Here is a 13206-nt window from a genome sequence, read left to right on the forward strand (position 1 = left end):
CCTGTACCCCAAGTGTCAAGATGTCATTATCATGTACCCCAAGTGTCATTATCCTGTATCCCAAGTGTAAGCTTGTCATTATCCTGTACCCCAAGTGTCATTATCCTGTACCCCAAGTTTCAGTGTGTCATTATTCTGTACCCCAAGTGTCAGTGTGTCATTATCCTGTACCCCAAGTGTCATTATCCTGTACCCCAACTGTCAGTGTGTCATTATTCTGTACCCCATGTCAGCGTGTCATTATCCTGTACCCCAAGTGTCAGTGTGTCATTATCCTGTACCCCAATTGTCAGCGTCTCATTATCCTGTACCCCAAGTGTCAGTGTGTCATTGTCCTGTACCTTAAGTGTCAGTGTGTCATTGTCCTGTACCTTAAGTGTCAGTGTGTCATTGTATGTATTTGTACATCAGTTTCTAGTATTTTCCCAGTATTGTAATGTTATAGTATTTTTTGTGGCGGTCAGCGGCCCCGCACCTCTCAGTTTTTGCTGGTTGTTTTCGTGTGACTTAGATTTCTTAGTAGAGGAAGTGAGGGGCTCGGGCTCAGCTGGCATCACCGCTCTACACCAGTAAACTGGAAGCGCTGCCAGCGCTGGATTAACAATGCCCCTCTGTGCCTGCTGGGGGGAGGTACGCCACAAAACCCTAATTCTGTACTCGTGTCACATCTCCATGGAAACCACTCCAACATCTGCAAGTTCCAAGAATCACGACAGTGGGACATCCTGATCCCAGGACCGGTCTGGTGTTTATTCCTTCGACTTGGTGTCAAGAAGGGGTTAATTCATGTACCCCGACCTCCAGTAATGGACGTGGCCTCCACCATTATGACCCTTTCTTTATGATGATGACAGAATGGATGGGTCAAGGGTTTTGTTCTTACAGTCTCTTGTAGAAAAGTTTCACATATTCCCTGCAGACGGGAGCGGAATGAATGGAGGTAACTGGTGTTGAGCTGGAGCGTGACATTCCTGTGAGCTGCGGCCACTGTGTCGTAGGAGATGGCTGCCTCCGGGCTGAGTAATTGCTGGTTGTGTAACTGCTCCTCACAACCTGTAAACAGCAGTGAACGAAAGGCAGGATTTAAGGGCGAATCATCTGCACAATATTTCTTAGGTTATCAACGTGGCGCAGATGTTTGGGCAGATGGCGCTCCGTCTGTGACTGTCGCTAATGGTCATGAAATATGGAAAATGCTCTGAGTCCGGGACATCTGAATTTGGGCTGACGGGGCGATGGTCTGGGCCATAACCTCTCTGAGGCTCCATGAGTAGTGCTGATAACTGCAGACAACAACCTCTGGGAGGTCTCATACATAGATGACTCCATACCTGGTTTATGTATACTTTACAACAACAAAAACACAAGATCTCTGTATTCAGTATACATGGAGCTTCTCAGGAAGCCCCCTGAAGATGGCCCACTATAGATGGTCACTCTTTGTAGATCACAGCCCCGAAAATCACAGCTTCCACAGATAAAAACCTGCCTCAGGTCAAAGCTCTAACAGCTCCATATAGATGGCAACCCCCCCACAGATCACAGCCTCCATAGATGACAAACCCCCCTCATAAGTCACAGCTCCAATAAATTATAGCTTCCATAATGGGCATCCACCCCATGGATCTCTGCCCTAAAGGTTACATAGTTACATAGTTAGTACGGTTGAAAAAAAACATACGTCCCTCAAGTCCAACCAAGGAATTGAAGGGAAGGGGGTATGGTTGGATGAAGGGGAAGGGATGTGATTTTAGATTTCTGCCCCCCTAGATAAAAGTCAAGCTCCATAGATCACAGGATACAATGTGGTTGACAAAAAACATTCTGCAAAGATCTATGTATGATGTGTGCGCTAAGTTGTTGCGAGGATCATGTAGTTTTCTTTTGTGGGTTTAATTCCCTACAATTTATTGTCCACGGTATTTACTAATGTTTCCCTACATTTTGCACTTTCCCTACACTTTTTTTTTACACATGCTCTGATCTGTCGGGTTTTACTCAGCTCAAATCCACCACATTTTCTGTGGAAACCTTAGTTAATATATTGAGTTTTTGTGAAAATGTTGGGGACACGCCCCTTTTTGGCGGCAACGCCCACAGCCCCTTTTTCAGGTTTTCTCAGTAAAATGGAGAGTTAGTCGGGTTATTTTCAATTCTGGAGCAAATCGAATCTGGCACACAACCTGATAAAAAAATCTGTAAATCAGGGCCAATGTGTATTATGAGCTGCTGCAAGGAGGCATGGATGATGTGTGATGAGTTGAGAGGATCTATGGATGATGAGTGTGATGAGCTACTGCGAGGATCTATGTATATGTGTGATGAGCTGCTGCGAGGATCTATGTATATGTAGGATGATGTGCTGAGAGGATCTATGTATATGTGTGATGAGCTGCTGCGAGGATCTATGTATATGTATGATGAGTTGAGAGGATCTATGGATGATGAGTGTGATGAGCTACTGCAAGGATCTATGTATATGTGTGATGAGCTGCTGCGAGGATCTATGTATATGTATGATGATGTGCTGAGAGGATCTATGTATATGTGTGATGAGCTGCTGCGAGGATCTATGTATATGTATGATGAGTTGAGAGGATCTATGGATGATGAGTGTGATGAGCTACTGCGAGGATCTATGTATATATGTGATGAGCTACTGCGAGGACCTATGTATGTGTGATGATGTGCTGCGAGGATCTATGTATATGTGTGATGAGCTCCTGCGAGGATCTATGTATATGTGTGATGAGCTCCTGCGAGGATCTATGTATATGTGTGATGAGCTCCTGCAAGGATCTATGTATATGTGTGATGAGCTGCTGTGAGGATCTATGTATATGTGTGATGAGCTGTTGCAAGGATCTATGTATATGTGTGATGAGCTCCTGCGAGGATCTATGTATATGTGTGATGAGCTGCTGTGAGGATCTATGTATATGTGTGATGAGCTAATGCGAGGATCTATGTATATGTGTGATGAGCTGCTGCGAGGATCTATGTATATGTGTGATGAGCTGTTGCAAGGATGTATAGATAATATGTGGAAGAGACAAAAGGAAGAAAACCAAGGGTCTGATACAAGCGCTGCTGCTGAATTCACACAATAAGTTTCACGTCACCACAGTAGCACAGGACGTAACGGTTTATTCGGAGACAATGGACAGCGTGTTTTGGCGATTTACTTGCACCTTCCTCAGGTCCAACAATGTACAAGTGCTGCCTTCCTAACAAGGTATCCTGTGCTGTCACGAGTCAGCACAGGGTGGCTTGTCAGGATACCAGCACTTGTATATTGTTGGACCTGAGGAAGGTGCACGTAAAGTGCCGAAACGCGCTGTCCATTGTCTCCGAATAAACCGTTACGTCCTGTGCTACTGTGGTGACGTGAAACTTATTGTGTGAATTCAGCAGCAGCGCTTGTATCAGACCCTTGTTTTTCTCCCTTTTGTCTCCATAATTTCCATAAATTATTCGCAACCTACAGTACGCAGATATGGTACTTGAACTGCATACTGCATACATTACAACACTTCAGTTTGTACCCATATGGATAGTCCAACCCACCAAGGTCAGTATTGCACCAGTGGTGTGGTGGCGGGTCAAGTAAACTTGATAGTATTACACCAGGGAGCAGCCCGGCACTTTTTTCTTTCTCTTGTCTCTCATAGATGATTAGTGTTGAGCGGCATAGGCTATATTCGAATTCGCGAATATTCGCGAATATATGGACGAATATTCGTCATATATTCGCGAATATTCGCATATTCGTTATACCCTCGCTTTATTTTCGCGTATGTGAAAATACGCGCATGCGAAAATTAGCATGCGTGGAAATTCGCATATGCGAATATTAGTATATGCTAATTTCGCATATGCGAATTTTCGCACGCCAGTCTCACACAGTAGTATTACAGCCTTCTTTACACCACACAAGCTGGAAGCAGAGAGGGATGATCACTGTGATGTGTACTGTGAAGAAAAAAAAAAAAAAAAAAAACGAATATTCGTAATTACGAATATATAGCGCTATATTCGCGAAATTCGCGAATTCGCGAATATGCGATATTCGCGAATAATATTCGAATTGCGAATATTCGCGAGCAACACTATAGATGATATGTGATGAGCTGCTGCAAGGATCTATGGATGATGAGTGTGATGAGCTGGTGCAAGGATATATGGATGATATGTGTGATGAGCTGGTGCAAGGATCTATGGATGATGAGTGTGATGAGTAGTGTTGAGCGGCATAGGCCATATTCGAATTCGCGAATATTCGCGAATATATGGACGAATATTCGTCATATATTCACGAATATTCGCATACTCGTAATAAGCTCGATATATTTTCGCATATGCGCAAATTCGCGTATGCGAAGGTTAACATATACGAAAATTAGCATAAACAAATTAACGCAAACTAATTATTCGCATATGCGAAAATTAATATATGATAATTTCCGCATATGCGAATTGTCGCTTATGTTAATTTTGAATATGCTAATTTTCGTATATGTTAATTTTCGCACTCGCTGATTTTTCGATTATGCGAAAATAAAACGAGAATATTACGAATATGCGAATATTCACGAATATATGACGAATATTCGTCCATATATTCGCGAATATTCGCGAATTCGAATATGGCCTATGCCGCTCAACACTAGTGATGAGCTGGTGCAAGGATATATGGATGATGAGTGTGATGAGCTGGTGCAAGGATATATGGATGATATGTGTGATGAGCTGGTGCAAGGATATATGGATGATATGTGTGATGAGCTGGTGCAAGGATATATGGATGATATGTGTGATGAGCTGCTGCAAGGATATATGGATGATATGTGTGATGAGCTGCTGCAAGGATATATGGATGATATGTGTGATGAGCTTCTGTGAGGATCTATGGATGATGAGTGTGATAAGCTGGTGCAAGGATATATGGATGATATGTGTGATGAGCTGCTGTGAGTATCTATGGATGATGAGTGTGATGAGCTTCTGTGAGGATCTATGGATGATGAGTGTGATGAGCTGCTGTAAGGATCTATGGATGATGAGTGTGATGAGCTGCTGTGAGGATCTATGGATGATGAGTGTGATGAGCTGGTGCAAGGATGTATGGATGATATGTGTGATGAGCTGGTGCACGGATGTATGGATGATGAGTGTGATGAGCTACTGTGAGGATCTATGGATGATATGTGTGATGAGCTGCTGTGAGGATCTATAGATGATGAGTGTGATGAGCTGGTGCAAGGATATATGGATGATATGTGTGATGAGCTGGTGCAAGGATGTATGGATGATAAGTGCAATGAACGGCTGTAACCAGACGAAGTCTGTATAAGGCCAGAGCAGAATTGTACTGTACACAGCCATGGGGTTCCTGTGCAATGTGTTAACATTTTGGATGAATCATAACCTGGAGCCTCTGCCATATATGAGACAGGGACTGGCTGCAGAATACATGATGAGGCACCCAGCACCTATCTGCAGCATCTACAGCCAGAAGGACATTATCTTGTATTAAACTCTGCATTGTTTTAAAAAACACAATATCACTCTGACTCTTTGATCGAGAATCAGGAGAAAATCTGCAGTGAACACAAGTCTTCTGTAGTGTTGCTCGCGAATATTCGCAATTCGAATATTATTCGCGAATATCGCATATTCGCGAATTCGCGAATTTTGCGAATATAGCGCTATATATTCGTAATTACGATTTTTTTTTTTTTTCCTTCACAGTACACATCACAGTGATCACTCCTCTCTGCTTCCAGCTTGTGTGGTGTAAAGAAGGCTCTAATACTACTGTGTGAGACTGGCGTGCAAAAATCCGCATATGCGAAAATTAGCATATGCTAATTTTCGCATACGCACATGTTCGCATATGCGAATTTTGTATATGTTAATTTTCACGTTAATTTCCGTATACGCGAATTTTCGCATATGCGAAAATAAAACGAGAATATAACGAATATGCGAATATTCGCGAATATATGATGAATATTCGTCCATATATTCGCGAATATTCGCGAATTCGAATATGGCCTATGCCGCTCAACACTAGTCTTCTGCCACCGCACATCAGAAAACCCACAGCAGCTCCGCAAACGTGTCAGCCCTGTAAACAGCTGCTGGTACTGTCTCACTAGACCTCCATGGGCGTCACATGATTGGGATGCTGAGTTTTGTTTCCATGTTCTGCACAGATTGACACTGAATTGATTTATGGAATTACTCAGTTTCATAGGAGATGTTGTGGGATTTTCTTCCTTCCATTGTACTGTTCGGTGTCACATCATGTCCACAGCCTGTGGGAAATGTCATATAAGAGAGAAAAAGACCTGCAAACTGGCTGGGACTTGTAGTGTCACAGCTGTTCCCTGTCAGATGGGCTTGAGCTTTTTATCTGACCTTGCCTTTGCCTGACCATTTTGTACCTCTCTGACTTTCCTGTGCATGATCTGGACTGTTGACAATGAACCTGTGCTTGTATTTGGTCATCTATTGATCCTGCTGCTAAAAGAAGATCTCAGCTCTGCTACATCTGTACCTTCTTGTTTGCTTCCCCTTATTGGGCTACATTTTCTTCAGCTGACCCGCATGATCTACTGGAAATGCTTTCTGCTACTGACTGTTTCACCCATTCTGGATGGTGCTACATCTCCAGTTATTACCACCAGTCTGAGGACCTGTAGCATCGGCCTCACCCCAGCCTGTGTCTGGCACCGGGGCTGTCTAGCTACTTGGCCAGCCGTAAGCTACTTTAGACACAGACAACTTGAGGTGCAGCTCTCTCAGCAAAATGTATGACTAAGCCTGACCTTAAAGGGGTACTCTGGTGGAAAAGTATATATATATTTTTTTTTCTTTTTTTTTAAATCAACTGCCAGAAAGTTAAATAGATTTGTAAATTACTTATACTAAAAAAATATTAATCCTTCCAGTACTTATCAGCTGCTATTTACTACAGATGAAATTCTTTTCTTTTTGGATTTATTTTCTATCATGAACTGCTTTCTGCTGACACATCTGTCCATGTCAGGGGGCCCTTCCTCTGGGGGCACTACTGCTGTCTAATAGGGGGATACTACTGCTGTATAATGGGGGGCACTACTGCTATCTAATGGGATGTCACTACTGCTGTCTAATGTGGGCACCACTGCTGTCTAATGGGGGCACTACTGCTGTCTAATGGAGGGGGGCACTATTGTTGGCTAATAGGGGGGGGGCACTACTGCTGTCCAATAGGACACTACTGCTGTCTAAGCAGGGGGCACTACTGCTGTCTAATGGGGGCACTACTGCTGTCTAATAGGGGGGCAATACTGCTGTCTAATATGGGGGAACTACTGCTGTCTAATGGGGGAGGGGGCACTACTGCTGCCTAATGGGATGGCACTACTGCTGTCTAATAGGGGGGCACTACTCCTGTCTAATACGGGGGCAGTAATGCTGTCTAATAGGGGGGCACTACTGCTGTCTAATAGGGGGCACTACTGCTGTCTAATGGGAGGGCACTACTGCTGTCTAATGGGGGGGCACTATTGCTGTCTAATGGGGGGCACTACTGCTGTCTAATGGGGGGGCACTTCTGCTGTCTAATGAGGGGGCACTACTGCTGTCTAATGGGTGGCTCTACTGCTGTCTAATATGGGGTAACTACTGCAGTCTAATATGGGGGAACTACCGCTGTCTAATTGGGGGCACTACTGCTGTTTAATGGGGGGGCACTACTGCTGTCTAATGGGGGGCATTACTTCTGTCTAATGGGGGCACTACTGCTGTCTAATGGGGAGGGCACTACTGCTGTCTAATGGGGAGGGCACTACTGCTGTCTAATATGGGGGGCACTACTGCTATTTAATGTGGAGGACACTACTGCTGCCTAACGTGGGGGACACTACTGCTGCCTAATATGGAGGGGCTACTGCTGCCTACTATGGTGGGACTACTGTTGCCTAATATGGGAACACTACTGCTGTCTAATATGGGGGACACTACTGCTGTCTAATTAGGGGGGACTTCTGCTGCCTAGTATGGGGGAGAAACTGCTGCTGCCTAGTATAGGGGGCACACTACTGCTGCCTAGTATGGGGGGTACTACTGCTGCCTAGTATGAGGGACACTACTGCCTAGTATGGGGGCCACTACTGCTGCCTAGTATGGGGAGGCACTGCTGCCTAGTTGGGGGGGGACACTGCTGCCTAATTGGGGGGGGGACACTGCTGTCTATGATGGGGGGACAATGCTGCCTAGTATGGGGGTAACGCTGCTGACTACTATTGGGAATCTACTGCCTACTATGGGGAACCTGCTGCCTACTTTGGGGGTACTGCCATTCGCCGCCTACTTGGGGGGGACATCTGCTGCCAACCTAATGGGGGGGGACATCTGCTGCCAACCTAATGGGGGCTCTTCTGCTGCCAATATAATGTGGGGGACATGTGCTGCTACCCACTCTACTAAGGGGGGCATTATTACAGTTTGGGGAATTATAGTTATTGGAAAAGTGTGGAGCCTAAAATCTTTTTTTTTTCCTGCCATGTTCTCCAGATTCATAGCTGGAATAAATCATCATGGGTTGAACCACCAGTCATACTAAAGTGTAGTGAAGGGAAAGGGGATGTGACTTCCGAGTAACCCCATAAACCAAGCGTTTCCAATCTCTTGGCTGTGTAGTTGTATCATGTAGGCCTGAAAATGAATACAGCATACCTCCTAACAGGGGGAGCAAAGAGGGACAAGCCACGTCTCTAACCGCACCCATTACCATACCCCCTAGTCACACCCTAACGCCACCCTCAGTCATGCCCTAACCACGCCTGCAGCTGCAGAATGGGAATACGTCTTTAACAGCAATAATATTGTCAGTCTGTTGCCTAAGTTTAGGAGGACCTTATACTGACGGACTAACAACTCCCATCATTACCACTAAAGACCATATAAGAGATTAACTTTCATCATTCCACTGTCAAAAGGGTCAAAGGATTCAGCAATCTGCTGATTGATTACATTCCTGTGGTTATTTTGTTACAATGGAGATTAACCCCTAAAGATCTGGAGCAGTTGACAATATTAACCCCCTAAGGACCAAGCATTTTTCTGTTTTTGCACTTTTGTTTTTTCCTCCATACCTTTTAAAAATCATAACCATTTCAAATTTGCACCTAAAAATCCATATGAGGGCTTATTTTTTGCGCCACCAATTCAACTTTGTAATGACATCAGTCATTTTACCCAAAAATCTACAGCAAAACGGGAAAAAAAATCATTGTGTTACAAAATTGAAGAAAAAACACAATTTTGTAAATTTTGGGGGCTTCCGTTTCTACGTCGTACGGAAATTTAAGATTTTTAACTTGAAATTGAGGATTTTGAAATTGAAATTTTAACTACATTTTTAGTGTCCCGAGCCCTGGTGTGTGGGTACAAAGTACCTAATCTAACAAGTAGTCACATGGCAGCACAATGGCAGAGCCTGGAGGTGGCACCAGTATGAAGAAACAATATAGAGGCTGAATGACTGCCTTGAGTTTCTGGCAGCATGGGGAGACCATATAGTGTTTGAATGGTACAGCCTGGAGGTGGCTGAAGCATGAGGAGACCATATAGCGGCTGAATGGCACAGCCTGGAGTTTGTGGCAGCATGAAGAGACCATATAGTGTCTGAATGGCACAGCCTGGAGTTAGTGGCAGATTAGGAGACAATAGGGCCTCATAATCTCTAAGAATAAAAAATTAAGTTTGCAATTTCCATTGAAGATGTATGGTACCTAGTGCTACCGTAAACATATATAGGTAATGTCCTAGGCCCAGCAGCATCACCAAACCATGTAGTTGCTGAATGACACAGACTGGAGCTGGCTGAAGCATCAGTAAACCATATATTGGATGAATGGCACAGCCTGGAGGTGGCTGAAGCATGAGGAGACCATTTAGTGGCTGAATGACACAGCCGGGAGTTGGCTGAAGCATTAGAAGATACCATATAGTGGCTGAATGAGACAGCCGGGAGGTGGCAGCAGCAGCATCAGGAGTCCTGAAAGTGACCCGGTGACAGAGTGGTGCGGTGGGTGGCAATACCAGTACCCAGTGACGAAGGTGGGTGAAAAAAGGTTTGATGCGGAGGATTGTTTGTAACTGGGGAGCAGCGCCTTAAATCTGTTTCGCACTATCCATATTTGTGAAGTGTTGGTGTGGCATAATGGTCAATCCACTCTCATGCATAAGGCATTGGTGGTTGGAAATCCTGGCTGATCCATGCCTGATTCACCTTCACAAAGGTCAGTCTCTCCACATTTTTCGTGGACAGATGAGTTCTCCTTGGCGTGACTATGGCCCCCGTTGCAGTAAACACCCGTTCTGAAAGCACACTACTGGCCAGACAGGACAGCGTTTCCAAGGCAAACTCTGCTAGTTGCAGCCACAAATCAAATATGGCTGCCCAGAAGTCCAGCGGATCTTCAAGGTGTGTTGGCATGGGCATGTCAAGGTATGCCACCCCCTGCTGGTTCAGGTCCTGCTCCAGGTGTACCTGCTGCTGATGAGTTGCTTCACTATGCGGGTGAAGAAAGCTACTCATCAACGACTGTAGACTCAGGCTGCTGCTGATGGAGCTGGTACTGCTCCTGCCACCCCACCCCAGCAGCCATGGCAGTGGAAGGTGAGCGCAGGGAGCCCCCTGATTCAGACCTGCGAGAGGATGGTCGATGGCGCTGATAGGCATCGGCCAACTGACTACATAGGGTGCCTCTGCAGTAGATCACTTTGTCCTCCCTCTCAGTGGGTGTAAAAAAGGCCCCTATTTTGTAGTGGTAGCAAGGGTCCAATAAGGTGGAGATCCAGAAGTCATCCCGCTGCCAAATGGTGACAATTGGTGATGGCTGTCACTATGCAAGCAAGTGAGCATGCATCGTGCCATTTGTGCAAGTGACTCGGAGGGACTCCCTGCCTCGATCTCCTCTGCATACTGCCATGGTGTGTCTTGGTCCTCTCTCTCTCGCCTTCCTCATAACCCTCTAGCTCCTCTGGCTGCTCCTGCTCCTCCTCTCCTGTCAGATTACTAGAAAAACCGCCCATTTGGCAAAACCTAAACTGTGCTCCACTGTGCCCCTCCCCCTCCTCCTCCAGTTCAGCCCCCACAAGACTCATGTGGCCGTGAGATGTAGGCGCCACATCTCCAGTGCCCTGACCAGCCATCGTTTCCAACACGTGTTGTAAGAAATGAAGCAGTGGAATGACGTTGTTCATCCTGTAATCCTGGTGACTTACTAATAATGTGGCTTCCTCAAAGAGCCTGAGCAAATGGCAGGTGTCACGTATGAGCTGCCACTGGTTCACATTGAAATTACACAGGGGAGTCCCCCTATCCGCTTGGATCATCAAGAAATCGGTGATGGCTTTTCTCTATTCGTACAGTTGGTCCAACATATGGAGGGTGGAATTCCAATGTGCGGCAACGTCCCAAATCAGACTATTTTGGAGGAGACTGTTCTGAGGCTACAGCTGTAGGAGGGTGTGTTTTGCTGTGTGCGAGTGGCTGAAGTGCATGCAAAGTTTCCTTCCCATTGTTAGGATGTCTTGCAAATGGGTGGAACACTTCAGAAACTGCTTCGCAACCAGATTGAACATGTTTGCCATGCAGGGCGCATGGCTCAGCCTTTCCAGTAGCAGCGCAGACAAGATGTTGTTCCCATTGTCAGTCACTATGGTTCCCATTTCCAGTTTTCATGGAGTAAGCCATGCTCCGATTTCTTTACGAATGACTTTTAGCAGTTCCTCCCCTGTGGGACTCCGTTCGCCAAGACAAATCATGGGAAGAACAGCGTGACACTGCCGTGCTCTGCACACATGGTATGCTGAAGGGCCACTGAGACTTGTCTGGGCAGTGGAGGCTGAGGACACAGTGGAGGATGGCGGAATCGCACACTGTCACAGGACCAATGGCCTGAGAGTGTGGAGGAGGAAGCGGTGTGACCTGTCCAAGTTGGTGTTGTGGCCGTGCAGGAACCACATTCACCCAGTGATCCGTAAAGGACATGTATTTTCCCTGACCACAGTTACAGCTCCAGGCGTCGGCGCTGCTGTGCACTTTGGTACACACCGACAGGCTCAAGGACTGGACTACCTTCTTTTCCACAAAATTGTGCAGGGCTGGTACTGCCTTCTTCGCAAAGAAATGACGGCTCGGCACAAGCCATCAGTTCTCTGAAAGGTGCAGAGTCCACCACTTCAAAAGGGAGGGACAGGAACACATTCAGCTTCTGCGCCATTGGATGAGTGGGCGCATACTGTTGTCTCTTGGATATCGCTTCGCCGATGGATTGTTGGTGGAATGGCTGACTAAAAGTAGGAGGAACAGGAGCATATGGAGCAACAGAAGGAGGGATTACACACAGCTTCCTTCGGCTGAGGTGGTGGAGCCTTTGCTGGTTGAAAGAGGGAGCGGTGTTCCACGGGGTGATGCTGCAGGCTGGACCACTACATCGGAGCCACGATTCTCCCAGGCCTCTTTATGGTGGCAAAGCATATGTTAACACAGGGCCTTGGTGCCAACATTGGGACCCTGGCCCCGCTTCACTTTCTGCCGACATATCTTGTATGTGGCTATGTGAACCTTCTCCGGATGCTTGATGAAAAACTGCCACACCGCCGAGTAGCTGATTTTCCCACCTACAGTCTGCACTAATTGACTGCTACTGACGCCGTCTCCAGGAGCCCGTGTTCCACTGGAAGGTAGGCTGCTGCGAAGCAGGTGGTCTCCCCCAGGCACGTTTGGCTTCAGAATTTCAACTTCTGCTACCATGCTGACTGCCAACCCTGCTACCACCTTGCTGGCTCAGCTGCTGCCTCACGGGCAACCTGCAACTCTTTCTCCTGATGATGATGATGAAGCCCCTTCTGCACCCGGCTCCCAATCGGGATTGGCTTCATCATCATCAACAAGTGTCTGCTCATCAGGTTCCTCAGTGTCTGCTTCAGGACCCTGAACCCTGGCAACACCATCTCCCACGTCACTGTCCTCATCACTACTTGTCTGCCTAGTGGAGGAAGCGGCGGATGTCTCCTCCACTTGTTGGCTGGGCAGTAGCTGCTGACTTTCCTCTATTAGATCATCCTCAGTGAATAGTGGAGCTGAACCCACAGTATAAGATACTTCTGTAGGGGAGGGAACAGCATAGGACAGAGGCAATG

General features: G+C 46.3%; 1 long non-coding RNA gene across 1 annotated transcript in view; it reads right to left on the minus strand.

Moving 5' to 3' along the window:
- Positions 1 to 738: 738 nt before the first annotated feature.
- The window catches only part of LOC130294019 (uncharacterized), a 47086-nt gene continuing 34618 nt past the window's right edge, over positions 739 to 13206 (minus strand). Inside the window, exon 3 of the long non-coding RNA XR_008848357.1 lies at positions 739 to 1053. This is a non-coding gene — a long non-coding RNA (uncharacterized LOC130294019). The remainder of the gene's footprint in view (positions 1054 to 13206) is intronic.

The sequence above is a fragment of the Hyla sarda genome, chromosome 10, assembly GCF_029499605.1.
Source record: "Hyla sarda isolate aHylSar1 chromosome 10, aHylSar1.hap1, whole genome shotgun sequence".
NCBI lineage: Eukaryota > Metazoa > Chordata > Amphibia > Anura > Hylidae > Hyla > Hyla sarda.